Below are 15,662 nucleotides of genomic sequence, written 5' to 3'. Positions count from 1 at the left end.
CAACATGGTTCACATGTTGACGCTGATGCGCATACAAGGGTAGCACCTTCGAAATGTATTGGTAAGAAATGGATAGAGTTCTTATCCAATTAAGATTGCATGTCTATTGAGGCATCTATTTGCATTTCTTTGTTGATGAGATGCAAGTTGCAGGATTTTACCAAGAAGGTGAATGGAGAAGTTTAGTAGGAGGCTCACTTTATTTCTGCAACATTATATTTCATTTTAGCTTCGAAAGTACAATGTGCTTAAGCGAAAGTTGAAGGATGAAATGCATGCATGAGCATGAGATACAACACATGGATGTTGATGATTTCCTTGTTTTTGAACATGTGTGTGTGATTAACTTGAAAGGTTGATTGCTTTATTGTAACATGCATGCAATATTGACTTGGGAAAAGTTGATTTGGTCTCCAAGATGGAGATAATGATGAAGTGTTTCATCTTTTGAAAAAGAGTTGTAATGGTCTTTTCTACATGCTTGACTTGAAGGGTCATTTGTTTTAAAGGCGGGTTTTGTGGACTTGTTTTCTAGTCCATCATTGGTATGCAGATGTGAGGCATGGAGGTGTTCACAAGATGTGAAATCTGTTTCTTTTGTGAAGCAGGAGTTTAGTCGATCCAGTTGTTGTCTGTGTTTCTGCTGTTGTTAATAGTTGTTGTTGACAGCTTTTCAAACAGGTACAAATGAGAATTTTGTGGTGCAGGTTTACTTCACATTTGTTTGAGCCACCTTGGATCAATGATCAAGGCAGAAAAGTTCAAACTACCTTCTGTGACCATTTCAAAAAGAGTACTACAGGAAGGCAAGGAGGAAGGCAGTTCTTCCTAGGAGGACCAGCACATTTAGGAAGGAAAGTGGTCAGAGACTTTGGTTCAGAGGCACTATGTAAAGGCAAGTGTGTGGAGGATGAAACAAGAGGGTGCTATTACTATCATTTACTGTTTAGATCAGTATATTAGTCTTTTGGTGACAAAAAGTTCTTTTAGTGGGAAGGCATGATCCAAAATGGATTTTGGATAGACTCCTAAGTCTAAGTGTTCCTCATAGAGGAAAATGGAAGTCCAAGGAATTTCTTGGAAATAGCCCCATGGTAGAGATCTTTTCATTCTGAATCTACTGCAGCTTGAATGGGAAAACATTGACTTAAAATGCAGAAGTTATCACAGAAATAAGATTCCCTTTTTTCTTTATAAAAATAGGCAAAATCCCCTAAAATGGGCAAAAAACCCTTATAAAGGGAAATTGCATCGGAGGAGGTCCAAAAGGCAGACTTAAGCATAAAGGGGAGAAAACCCCGATTGTTGATCCCCAACATATCGGGTCAGAGGCAGGCTTGTGCATATAACCTAAGGCAAGGACCCCAGGCCGATACGATATTGCGATCGCTGATATCGGCGGATCGACGTTAGCGATACCACGAGGCAAAGGACGAACCCCCAGGCCAACACGACTTGTGATTGCAATATCGCATCACAACTTCACCTCGCAGTGATGTAAAAGGGATGATAATGCTAGACTCGATGGAATTTATAGGCGCGGTTCAATAAGTTGGGAGTTCTGGTAAAAGGGACTTTCTTGTGTATAAGCATGTTTCGGTGTAAAAACCAAAATACAAAGAAAATTTCCCAAAGCGATAAAGTAGACCCAAAAGGGAATTATAAACATGGCGCCATGTTATTTGAGTTCTGATAAAGCGAGATTTTGGGTGGACCTCAAGCGGTAAGTGGTATTGGGCCAGCTCCACCCAATCGCATACAATGAACGACGCATGGCTTGGCGGAGGAGCAGAGAAACCGCCTTTTCGGGTAGGTAACCTCCGCACCCTTAAGCCGCCCGAAACCACATGTTGACCATTGGATCGGAGATCACCCAGATTGACGATGGAGCTTGTGAAAGCGACCCAAGGCGGACTCGATGCGATATTAGGGCGATTTCGATATAATTTGAAGTTCGATAAAAAGGATTTTGTCGGGTTTTTCACGTATTTCTCGTGTATTTGGGATTTTACCCAAAACGCTTATGCGATGCGATATGACGCCAAATGGCAGACCCGATAGGGTTTTTAGGGGAGATTGAATGGAATTTCACGTCCGGTAGTGTATTTTCCAGAAATCCCTGTGTAATGAAATTTTCTCCATTTTTGGGTTTTTGCCTAAGAGAAGGCCTCGAAACCTCTATAACCACTCTAGATCCTCATGCCACATTGCAAGCGAATGTTTTTATAGGCAATGGTGCATTTTGAAGCCACAGAGCCGCAAAGCCAGATGGCCAGTCGAATTGACAAGGAGCAGGGAAGCCGCAGAGGTGCAGAGAGAAGATGATACACAGAGAAGCGGCTGGGGTAGCCGAAAAGCCAGAAAAGTACATCAAAGGAGGCAGAGAGCTCAATTCAGAGGAGGCAGAAGAAAGAGAGTAGAGAGGGCAAAAGCTAATGCGTAGAGCAGCTGAGGGAGTTTCTTGGAGGTCAAGTGAACCATTGATGGATGTAGAGGCCAAGAAAGAACTCAGAGAAGCTAGAGTGAGAGCGTAGAGCCAGAAAGACGAGAGTTTCAGAGCCAGGGATAAGATGGTGTTTAAACCTATTTTGTTTTATGTAAACCAATGGAGTTGAGTGTTAGGATATTCTGACACATAGGAAATAGTTAAGTACAACTTGGTCTAGTTTAGAGTTAGGTAAAGTGTGTTTCTTTACCGTTGTACATTTTGTAACTTACAATCCGACGGTCACGATATGTAGTGATCTGACGGTTCATTCTCTCCTCGGTATTACCGACACTTGATCCATGGCTTGACACCCGATTGGTCCATGAGTTCTATTTAAAGCGCATGGAGGGTCATTGTTCGGGTAATCCGTGCATGAGAGAAGCTTATGTAAATTTTCATTCTTTTATTAATAAATTGCCTGTAGTAGCCACGTTGGCGCAGGCCGTGGACTGTTTCCCTCTTTGAGGGTTTTAACCACGTCAAAAATACTGGTGTATTGATCTGTGATCTGGTTGTGAGCGATGTCCTTTTGGTGTTCTTTCTGAGGAACTTACCCTGTAAATTCCTACATGGTATCAGAGCTATTTGAGGGCCGCGTCCGTTGGTGATCCAAATCTGAAGCCGGTAGAACTGCATGTGGCTGTCGTTTCCTAGATCTGTTGTTTCTGACTGCTTTCGGGCCGAGAGGACTGCTCTGTTGCGTTCAGAGCATCTGTTCCAGTGAGGAACCCCTTTCGTTTCACGCGAAAAGGTTTCCGGTAGCCCTAGCTGCGTCATTTTTCAGATCGGGAGGTATACAGTGTTTTTGCAGTTTACTGTTATTTTCTCTCTGCTTATTTCGGTTTCGGTTTATTTAGCCCTTTTTTTTAACCGCATCTATACCTTTCATTTCTGCGTATGCTCTTTGCCCTGCGACTCTGTGTGATCTGGGCAAATCAGAAACATAAAGGAGGGATTTTTCTCATGTGTATGCTCTTTTCCCTGCACCTTAGTGTGATCTCGGAAAATCAGAAACATTGAGAAAAATATTTAGTTTTTCGGCTAAAGCTAACTTGGAGATTTTTTTTTAAAAAATATCTAGTTTTTTGGCTAAAGCTAACTTCGAGCCGCAAGGTTCGTTTTACTTTGCATATTCGTGTTGGGTTTTGTGTTTTGTGTTTTGTAGGGAAAAAGAGCTTTCTCAAGGCAAGCACGCAAACCAAGGCCCCCCCCTCTCTCTCTCTCTCTCTCAAATTTTTTGTATAGATCAATTGGTTCAAAGCTATTTTAAGAGAGTAGAGGTCTTGGGTTCAAGTCTCCATTTTGTGGGGGCGTAATTTTTCATTCCCGCACATTCGCGCACTTTGCAGGCAACTTCAACAATTTTTTTTCAAAAAGCCATAACTTCTTCATCCGGAAGCCTTTTTCAGAGCCGTTTTTTTTAAAACAGCCTAATTTTTCGAGATCTATCCATTGGAACACTTATTTTCAGCATCTTCAGCTTCATTTTTTTAAAAAAAAAAATGGAAAGTCCATGCCAAGTCATTCTTGACAGCACTAACTACTTCCAATGGATAGCCTACATGGAAGATTTACTTAGAAGTAAAGGTCTCTACAGAATAGCCACAGACCAAGAGAAGAAACCAAAAGATGAAGACAAGGCTGCAAAATGGGAAAATAGACAAGATCAAGCACGTGGTTTGATAGGGATGTCTATTTCTCCTGATCTTAGATTCCATATTGCAGAACTTGAGACTCCTCATGAAGCATTGGAAAAAATCGCTAAAGTTTTTGGGATTAAAAATGAAATTAGAGCCCATCAACTTGAAAATGAGTTGCTTACTTTGGATCCTAATAATTTTTCTTGCATTGAAGATTTCTTGTCCAAATTCAAGACCCTTAGATATCTCTTGGAAGGTGTTAAGGTTAAGAAAGAAGATGGTAACCTTATTTATTCCATCCTTACTAAGTTGGGACCAGCCTACTCTGTATTTGTTTCCACTTTCCATTCTACAAGGGAAGCTTTCATTTGTCAAGGAAAAGACTACAAGGCCCCTTCCTTTGACTCCTTTTGTGATTCCTTAATAAGAGAACAAGAAAAACTCTTACACCTTGGTCTTCTTAATCTTGGAAACTCTTCCACGAAAGCGTTAGCCGCCCAGTAGCAACCAAATTCAAAGAATACTAAGAAGTCATATCCTCAAAAGAATGGTCCTAAACCAACTCAGCCTCAAAATGAAAGATCATTTCAGCAAAATGATAAGACCAATAAAAAAAAATGGAAGAAGACTGATAGACATTGTAACTTTTGTAATCGAGATGGCCACTTAGAATCTAAATGCTTTAAGAAGATGGAAGCCTTGGAAGCCGCAATGAAGAAACATAACATCCATGTGGAGCATACTTCAACTTCAATTTCTGGAATGACACCTTTTGCATGTCGTTGTCAATCATCTCAGTCTGGTTATGCATTAAATGTATCTTCTTCCTCTCCTTCTCATGAGTGGCTCATTGATTCTGGAGCCTCTTATCACATGGCCAAAAACCAAGCCATGTTTTCTTCTTTAAATGATTGTAACACCAAAAATATATATGTTGGTGATGATAGATCTCTTAATGTTGTCGGGACTGGAATTGTTCATCTAGACAATGGTCAGTTTAATGATGTATTATGTGTTCCAACCTTATCCTGCAACCTTTTATCTGTATATCAGATAACTCATTCAGGTGAAGGTAAAATTGTTGAATTTTCACCTCATGATGTTGTAATCAAGGATCTAAGAGATCCTAAACAGATTCTAGCTACTGGTATTGCTGATGATTCCACAAGGTTGTATAAGTTTCACAACTTTGGGTCATCAAATCTTCCCTCAGTATTTGTTGCTCATAATGATGAAGTGAGCAAAATTTGGCATGAGCGATTTGGTCACTTAAACTATCGCTCCCTTCAGCATCTATGTAAAGAAAATATGGTGACAGGGCTTCCTATGGTATCTTGCAGAGATGGTGTTTGTTCCGGATGTGTACTCGGAAAACATCATCGGGACAGTTTTGACAAACGTGCCTCTTGGCACGCCTCAGCCCCTTTACAGCTTGTGCACAATGATTTATGTGGTCCACTTCCTGTTGCTTCATTCTCTGGCTGCAAGTATTTCTTAACTTTCATTGATGATTTCTCCAGACGCACTTGGGTATACTTCTTAAAACTCAAGAGCGAAGTATTTAACACATTTTTCGCCTTCAAAGCCTTTGTTGAAAAACAATCTGGACATCAAATTCTTAAGCTAAGAACTGATAATGGTGGAGAATATGTTAAAAACACATTCATCAACTTTTGCACCGAAAATGGAATTCAAATGCAACATACTGTTCCATACACTCCACAACAAAATGGTGTAGCTGAAAGGAAAAATCGCACCTTAAAGGAAATGGCTAATTGTATGCTGCAATCTAAAGGACTCAGTCTTAGTTTTTGGGCCGAAGCAATTAATTGTGCAAATTATATAATCAATCACACTCCTACTAAGGTTCTAGATAATATCACTCCAGAAGACGCTTGGAGTTCCATTAAACCAGATGTAAGTCACTTTCGTGTTTTTGGAAGTGAAGCATGGGCCCATATTCCAGATGAAAAGCATAAAGCTTTAGAACCTAAGAGTGAGAAATGTACTTTTGTTGGATATTCTAAAGATGTAAAAGGTTATAGACTTATTCCATTTAAGTCCAAAAATGTTATCATTAGAAGAGATGTAAAATTTGATGAAAATAAATCGGCCTGCGAGCCTAGTCCGGCGGATGTGCCACCTCTTCCTATCTCTTCTACTTTTGAAAACATTTCTTCTTCAGATGATGAAAGTGAGGATGATAATCCTCCCCCACCTTCTCAGGATCCTCAACTTCCAAGATGGGTCCGTGCTACTCGGGATGCAGCAGGTGATCTTGCCGGTGATCCTACAGATCAACGACGTACACGTTCTCAGTTTGAAAGAGCCTCTTCTTTACTGGCTCAAGCTCTAGTAAATCATGATCCTGACACTTTTACAGAAGCTTCAGGCCATCCACATTGGGAAGTAGCTATGAATGAAGAATATCATTCATTGTTGGCAAATGATACATGGGATCTTGTTCCTCTACCAAAGGGACGCAAACTTGTTAGATGTAAATGGGTTTACAGAACCAAGTATGGACCAGATGGGAAAGTTGATAAACATAAAGCTCGTCTTGTTGCTAAGGGCTTTTCACAGGTTGAAGGCATTGACTACACTGAAACCTTCTCCCCTGTTGCCAAAATGAACTCTATCCGCCTTGTTCTTTCCCTTGCTGCCTCTTTAAAATGGGAAGTCCATCAGATGGATGTTAAATCTGCCTTCTTGCATGGGGACTTGCAGGAAGAAATCTATATGGAACAACCCATTGGCTTCATACAAACAGACTCCAGCCTTGTTTGTCGACTTAAGAAATCCCTTTATGGTCTCAAGCAAGCTCCTCGGGCTTGGTATGCCAAAATGGATAGCTTTCTTTTAGAATCTGGCTTTTCTAGGTGTTATTCTGACAATACTGTCTACACCAAGAAAGTGGGCAACTCTCTTATCATCCTTGTTCTTTATGTTGATGATCTTATTCTTACTGGTAGTGATCCCAACCTTATAAACCATGTGAAGTCCAGCCTTAAAAAGAAATTTGAAATGACAGACTTAGGACACTTACACTATTTTCTCGGTCTTCAAGTCTTGCAATCCAAGGAGGGTATTTTCCTTTCCCAGTCCAAGTATGCTTGTGATATTCTTCGTCATTTTCACATGGAAGACTGTAAGCCAGCCCCTTCTCCCTTTCAGTCTGGAGTCAAACTTTCAGTCTCTTGTACTTCTCATGAAGTTGATGCTACCTTATACCATCAACTTGTAGGAAAACTCTTGTATTTAACCCATACTCGTCCTGACCTTTCCTTTGCTGTTGGCCTTGTTGCTCGTTTTATGCAAACCCCCCGTGAAAGTCATTGGAAAGCAGCTAAAAGAATACTTCGTTATGTTCGAGGTACAATACAGTTTGGGATTCATTACAGTGCCAAAGCAGCTCCTCTATTAGTTGGTTTCACTGATTCTGATTGGGCTGGTGACCCTGATGATCGGAAGTCTACTGCCGGTTATGTCTTCACTCTTGGTTCAGGACCTATTACATGGGCTTGTAAGAAACAGGCTGCCATTTCTCTTTCGTCAGCAGAAGCAGAGTATCGTGGTGCCGTGGAAGCTAGTAAGGAAGCCTTGTGGCTTCGTCAGATCCTATCAGAGTTTGGCTTTGAGCAGCAGCATCCAACCACACTTTGGTGTGATAATCAAAGTGCCATTCAACTATGCAAAGATCCAGTCCAGCATCAGCGCATCAAACACATTGAACTACACATGCACTTCATCAGAAAGCTCATTCATGACCATGTCCTTGAAGTGCAATATTGTTCAACAGATGATCAGATTGCAGACATCTTCACAAAGGCTCTCACAGAGGCGAAGTTCACTAAACTTCGATATATGCTTGGAGTTCAGGAAGTTGTCACTAAGGGGGGATAGGCTCTAGTGCCTCCTTCCTTCTCCTATTGTGTCATATTTGTAAATCCTTTAATCCTATCCCAAGTTGTTCTTAAGGGGGGATGTTAGGATATTCCGACACATAGGAAATAGTTAAGTACAACTTGGTCTAGTTTAGAGTTAGGTATAGAGTTAGGTAAAGTGTGTTTCTTTACCGTTGTACATTTTGTAAACAATCCGACGGTCACGATATGTAGTGATCCGACGGTTCATTCTCTCCTCGGTATTACCGACACTTGATCCGTGGCTTGACACCCGATTGGTCCATGAGTTCTATTTAAAGCGCATGGAGGGTCATTGTTCGGGTAATCCGTGCATGAGAGAATCTTATGTAAATTTTCATTCTTTGATTAATAAATTTCCTGTAGTAGCCACGTTGGCGCAGGCCGTGGACTGTTTCCCTCTTTGAGGGTTTTAACCACGTCAAAAATACTGGTGTATTGATCTGTGATCCGGTTGTGAGCGGTGTCCTTTTGGTGTTCTTTCTGAGGAACTTACCCTGTAAATTCCTACATTGAGCATGGAGCTTGTAAAAGGACTGTTGCCATAATCCCAGAGAGCCTAGTTAAGTTGACTAGAGCTCAAGGAGATGTAGCCCAAGAGTTTTGGGTGAACTCCAAATTAATATTACTGTTCTGTGTGTGTTTTATTGCTGCATTGTATCTGCTATTTTATTTTTTGTATATGTTTTATATCAGTTCAAGAAAATAAGCTTAAAACACATAAACAATTTAAAAACAAACACAAGCATACACCTTATTTTCAAGCACATATTTAATTCTGCATTGGTTAATCATAAAGACTTAGGAATATTTGAGCATTGGAAGTGGGAGTGGTGCTTGTAAGTTAGATAAGAAGCCTAAGTGCCCCATTTTCAGATCACTTATTGAAACCAATCATATGCTACCACGTGTAGCTTATCGAAACCAATCATATGCTTCCACGTGCCCTGCTAGAGGAGAGAGAAAATGGCCCATCCACCTTTAGTTTTGCGATGAAATCCTTTGTGAATCCATATCGACATTCCACATTGGTTTTTAATGATATTAGAATTTTTAATAATATCAGAAATTTTTTAAAGGTTTTCACTTTCAGAAGTTCTGATTCTCTGATTTCCGATGTTCCGATGTTGCGATATTGCGATGCGCTGATCTCCTCCGAGCTCCGATATTGCCTGCTCCAATTTATTGGACCTCCAACATGCGGGACCTCTGATATGCGATCATCATATGCCAGGACCTCCAATATGCTATTGTCGATATGCTTGATGCTTCGATGTGTGATTGCTAATCTCTGATGTTGCTGGACCTCCGATATGCGATCTCCAATATATCGAACCTTTGATATTCCCTCCTAAGGTTTTAATCCTTGAACTTCAACATACCATATCTTTTGATTGAGGATTGCATTTTTGGACTTCCACATATCGTTGGAAAGATTGTTCAGATGAATTTCCAATGGAGAGGGTCTGATGTAGGTTTTTAGTCCATTTGTGGCTTGGAAGATGACTACAAAATTTTGTGCTCATTTACTCTTTTCACAACTGAAAACACATTTTGCAGTAAGTGACAACATTGGCTCCAATTGGGGAGAGTGGATTGCTGGAAAGGTGTTAAGAACCTGTAGACTAGTAGTGTTCACCATTGGGCATGGAGTCAAAAAATATATTGAACTTATAAAACTAGAAAATTTCCATGGAAATTTATTTGCTGGGAGTCCTTTCCTTACAATACTGAAATGCAGAACTATCACTTCTAGAAACAAAAATTTAAATCCTCACATGGTGAGCTTCTTTATGTACAAATCCTACTTATGTACAAGGCTCAATTCACCTAAGTGAAGTCAACCTTCTAATGATACCAACCGTCAACATTTGAGTACTAGACCTTATGCCATCGTTCTCTAGAAATTCAACCACTAAAAAAGGCATGTACCATTTGAAATCGCGAGGTAAAACATTTATTACATACCCCATAATTTAGGTCAGTTGTTGGCCAAAGAAATATTCCATATAGTCATCTACTGGATCATAGAACTGATGAGAAAAATGTAAAACTGTCTCCCTTCCTTGAACGATTTCCAAGAATGAATATTTCTCCAAAAGGCAGCCAAAGACACTTCTTGGTCCTTCAACTTTTGGCTCTCCTTGAATTTTTTTTTGTTGTTGGAATCTTTCTCCGCACTTGTTGGTAAGCAATTTCCTTTGAACATATGCAATAGCCTCAACCTCCTCTGGATCATCTGAATCATAGATTGGGGAATATATATTAACTTGAATACTAGTTTCTTGGACTTGTTCTCCATTTGAAGGATGTGAGTCGTATACTGTAGCCTCTTTGTTAACCTCCTTGTGGGCCTCCTCTTTTTGTGCATCTTCCCATGACTGGGACTATTGTAGTCCTTCATTGCTCAAAATCCCATCAGAGTCATACAAATCATAAGAAGGAGAATCATCAAATTTGGCAGAATAAGATGTCTGAAGGTTTCTTTACAACTTGATGTATCCTTCTTGCATTTCTTGTTTGTTGGGTGATTCTTCTTGATGCAAGTATATATCTTCTTAGAGTGGAGCCCCACAAATATATTCAACATGATCATTAACCTTAGAAATATTTTCAACATTAAAATGTGCACAACAATATTCAAACATAGCATCTAGTGGATATAATCTTTTTGCAAAAAAGATTAAATGCTATGTGAAATCTCTTTAAAAGAGATATGCCACCATGAGGTATTGTTCTGTACCAAACTCTAGCATCTTCATCTAAAGAATGCATGAATAATTTCAATTTCACATCTTCAAAAACAATACCCTGTTGTTCCATGCATTCATGAAAATCCTTGAGGTGTTGGTTTGAACTTCTATCTATGTTTCGACTGAATCTAGGTAAATATGTATACGATTCATGAAATGAAGGGACAAGATGGGCCAAGAATGCAGGAATGGAGATTTTGAAAATTCCTTTAGGTGACTAAATCTCAAGTTCAAATGTAGGGGAATTATTTTTCTGTTTAGCATTAGAGTGAGTATGAAGCCTCTTGAAAGCTAGGATGACAAAATAAGGATATAGACAGTGGAGTCACCATGGTGTTTGCAATAAGATTCAAACATTGGAGTCATGGTTGGTATTATTTTTGGTGGTTCGATAAGTGGGGTTATCCGTGGGGCAGGTTGGCCTAACCAGTCGGGCAAGTTCAATCCCAGCCAGCCCCCACATGGTTGGCTATTATATGGCTATTGGGCCTATTATCTATATATATATATATATATATATATATCTATATCTCTCTATATATATATATATATATATATATATATATATATATATATATATATATATATATATAGATATCTATATATATATATATATATATATATATATATATATATATATATAATACATATATAGTGTGACAGATGGGAGGGGTGGTGGCTTGCCACCCATCTTTTTTTAATATTTTTCTTTATATTTTAAAACAAATTGGTCAAAACCAATTGACTGAATTTTTGGGGTCAGAACAAAAATTAAAGAGGAAACAAATTCGCCAGTTTCTACCACCATGCAGTGCCAAATTTTTTCTTTCTTAATATCCACCAAATTTAGGCAGACCTCCAAATTTAGTTAGCATTGTGCTAAATTTAGCAGTGAGTTTGAGTTGACCAAAACTTTGACTGTGAATATCTTGAGCATACGAAGTCGGATTTTAGCGTCGTTTGTGTTGTTGGAATTAGGACACTGAGCTCTATGTTTTGGTCCTAGTTTTAATGAATTCCAAAGCTTTTATTTTTTTAGCCTTTCTGGAGGCACCTGGATCACACAACAAGTGGGTACAGGTAAGGGATGATATATACCCTATTTCTTGTTACTAATATAGTTGGTATAAGAAAATATGCATCGTCTTATCAACCTAGCTACTAACTCTTGCATCTTGGGCCAATACACATACCTCTATAAGTTGGCTATTGTCTTCCCTAAACAAAGCACCCTACAACCTTGGAGGTTTGAACCTCTCTATTCAACTGCAACTACTCACCTTTAGGAACACATAACTTATCTAGCTAGTAGAGTAACCCATCCCAAAGATATTAGTTAATGGTACTATCACCATCATCCACATGACTTTGGCTCTACAACTACTGAAACATCTCTTTGAAATATTCATTATGAATATTCCCCCTCTATATAACACAGATGAATGGATCCAAGTACATTGGAGTTCTTGAAGATATGATATTTGATGTGGGTGGCCTTAAAAGCATGTGTCCAACTTATTTGTACTTCCCTTATTATACTTGATCACTAAATGGAACTGCTACAAAAACCCCATCCACTTGTAATTCTTGGTTTGTTGTAGCTTACAAGTACTATATTAGCTGGTGATTTGTGTGGCTTACTGTCTCCATTCTCATTAGATAGTGTTTCCACTTCTTCATTGATTTCACCTGGGCATAGAGCTCCTTGTCATAGGTAGGCTAGCTAAGAACTCTCCCATGAAATAATTTAGAATGATAACATACAAAACTTCCTCCCTACATCAAGACTACTCCCATAACATACCCACTCACATTTGTCTCCCCTTTGAAGGTATTTTGCGAGTTTAGTAATGCCAAAACTGGTGCTTGATGAATCTTCTTCTTTAGCTCTTGAAAGTCGCTTTGTTGACTCTTTCCCCACTGAAAGCTCTTGTCACCCTCTATTATGGCATGGAGTGGTGTTGATACTATTGAAAATGAGGCTATGAATTTCCTTCGGTATTGTGCTACCCTAACGAAACTCTTGACCTCAAAAACATTAGTAGGCACCGTCCATTTTCACAATTCCCTCCATCCTGGTAGGATCCATTTGCAACTCTCCTCCCCCTATCACATACCCTACATACTCCAAACACTAACATGCAAACTCATAGTACTTATTGATATTTTCTAGCAATTGGTGCTCCTTGAATATCTCTAGCATCAACGTCAAATGTGATATGTGCTCCTTTGAGGTGGCATTATTTACCAATATATCATGCAAATAGAAAAAAATTGAATCTATAAAAGCGAATGGTATATCATTCATTAACCTCATAAATGTAGTAGGTCCATTGCATAGGTCGAATGGTAGGATTAACCACATACAAACCTTGCCTCATTTTGAAGGTGGTCTTCTAGATATCTTCTTCTCTAACTCAAACCTAGTGATATTCAAACTTTAAGTCTAGTTGTGTAAAGTATTTTTGTTACTGGAGTTGATCCAAAAGATCATCTATTTTGGGTAGTGGGTACATGTTGTTGAGAGTAATTTTTTTCAACATCTCTAATCTATACACATTCACCAAGTTCCATCCTTCTTTGGAAAAATGATGATGGGTGATCTACATGGTGATGTACTCGGTTAAATGACACCCTATTCTAGTAGCTACTGCAATTGTTTCTTCACCTTACTTACTTCTATAACAATCTACCAATACAACTCATTTTTTGGTAATGGGCAGTCCAATAATAGTTGGATCTCATGCTCTACTTCCCTCTTAGCTAGTATCCCTCTATTATCCCTTTAGGCTCCTAGAACACATCCATTTATGCCTATAAAAACTCCTCCAATTGTTTTTGTTTCTTATTACATCCCTCTAGGGATGCCTTCACTCTCACTGACTCTTCTCTAGACTTATTTTCTCTTGAAAATAGTAAAACATACTTCTTGCCAAAACTAATTAGTTTCTTGGCTTGGTTAGAACTTACCAACGAAATTTTCAACTTTCACATTGATGGTGAATTATTTTCCATCCATGACAAGGAAAAATTAGTTGTCTCTCCACATGAAGATTGCATCCCTCATATACATATATGGGATTCAAACACCACTCCACATACATCAAGGGGAACTACATCTAGTTCTATTTCATTAATAAAATCAACATTGATAGCAAATCTAATTTTACATTTTCCTGTTACCTTTAACTTTGCATCCTTATTTACTCATCCCAATGAATATGACCTTGGATGATCACAAAATTGCAATCCCAATTTGTTGACTAGCTCTATTGCAATGAGATTCACCTGTGGTCATGAGTCAAACATAGCATCAATATTTGTCTTTTTAACTTGTATATTTATATGGAAGAGTCTGGTCTTTTCATTCTCTTCATTTTGTTGAAGCCTACTCAGATTCACCTCCTTCAACACTAATGTTCATATAGTCTTCTCATCCATGCCTAACCTAAGTTCAACCTAGTTGCTTGAATAAGTGGCTATGATATTATTCTTCATATTATCTTTCTTTTTGTTCTTTGGGTTAAGCTTTGGATGCAACTTCCAACACTTCTCCTTAGTATGACTGTCAATTTTATATTGGTTTTTAGGATATTTTCACTAGTGTGTTATGGTTGCATCTTTTGATCTTTTCTCCTTTTCCACTTTTTCTTCCCCTCCTTAGAAGCATCTCGGTTCTCCTTCTTCTTCAATCCACTTGATTTCCCTTTCTTCAGGCCTATGTTCTTAAGATATTGTGCCTATACACAAGCATCGTATGGTGATATGAGCTTGAACATCATCACTTGCTTCCACATATGCTTATGTAGACCCCAAAGATACTTGAGGAGTACATCTGGTTTCTTTGGGGAGATAACCAACATTATGGCCATATTTGTAAATTCCATGGTGCACTCTTGTATAATTCACCCCTTGATTCTGCATGAAGTAGTGTCACTAGATCCACCAATTCTCTACATACCCAATTGGGTAAAATTGTGACTTTATGAGGGTTTTAAAGTCATCCAACCTAATCACTAGAGGATCTCCCTCCAACCTCAATGTCCTTTTGCGGATTTCCCACTAGGTCAAGTTATGGCCCTCTAAATTTCAACCATGTAACTAAAATCTTTTGTTTTTCCTCTAGATGATGAAAATTTAAATAAACTTCTAATTATTGCAGCCAATGGTTTAGCTTTAAAGCATCAATCTCACTTTGATACGATTTAATATCGAAATTCACTTCTATTTTGAAAATGGACTATGAATGGTTCACGACATTCAAATTGGGTTGATCATTTTCGAGTTCTTTCCACATATCCTTCTTTGTTTCTTCCCAATCTCCCAACTCCCCTCTAACAAAATGTAACAAACAAAGTTCATATACACAACAAAATACTCAGAATATCTGGTACAAGTAAGTATCCATTGTAGGATAAGTAATATATTATATAATAATTGTTAAATGTACATAGATATGATTTTTTTTCCCCAGGAAAAATCATAATTTCATTAATGAAGAGAAATTACATTTTGTAGATGCATATGCATATTCGGATCGTATCTATGACATGACTGTCATCATAAAAAGAACTAGAGTTCAAAAAATATTGTTACCTTGATCCACGTAGGGAGGTAACAATATCCAATATATACTGAGAGATAATCACAAAATATATAAGAACTAAACTGTCAAACAAGCGATAAATATATACAAAAGTAAAAAACCATAAGCCCTGTAAATTTATGCAATGATGTCCATAAAAGGCCGATGGTAGTACTGATAATGTGCTCCATCAAGTAGCTCCTGGATCATCTAGATGCCCGGCTCCCAGAGCGCAACTTCTTTGGAAAGGAAGTCAGCAACTGCATTCCGCTC

This window comes from Pinus tabuliformis, chromosome 6 (genome assembly GCF_031772625.1).
Source record: "Pinus tabuliformis cultivar Carrire ecotype Pingquan chromosome 6, CPIR1, whole genome shotgun sequence".
NCBI classification, from domain to species: Eukaryota; Viridiplantae; Streptophyta; class Pinopsida; order Pinales; family Pinaceae; genus Pinus; species Pinus tabuliformis.
This window is presented reverse-complemented; position numbering follows the sequence as displayed.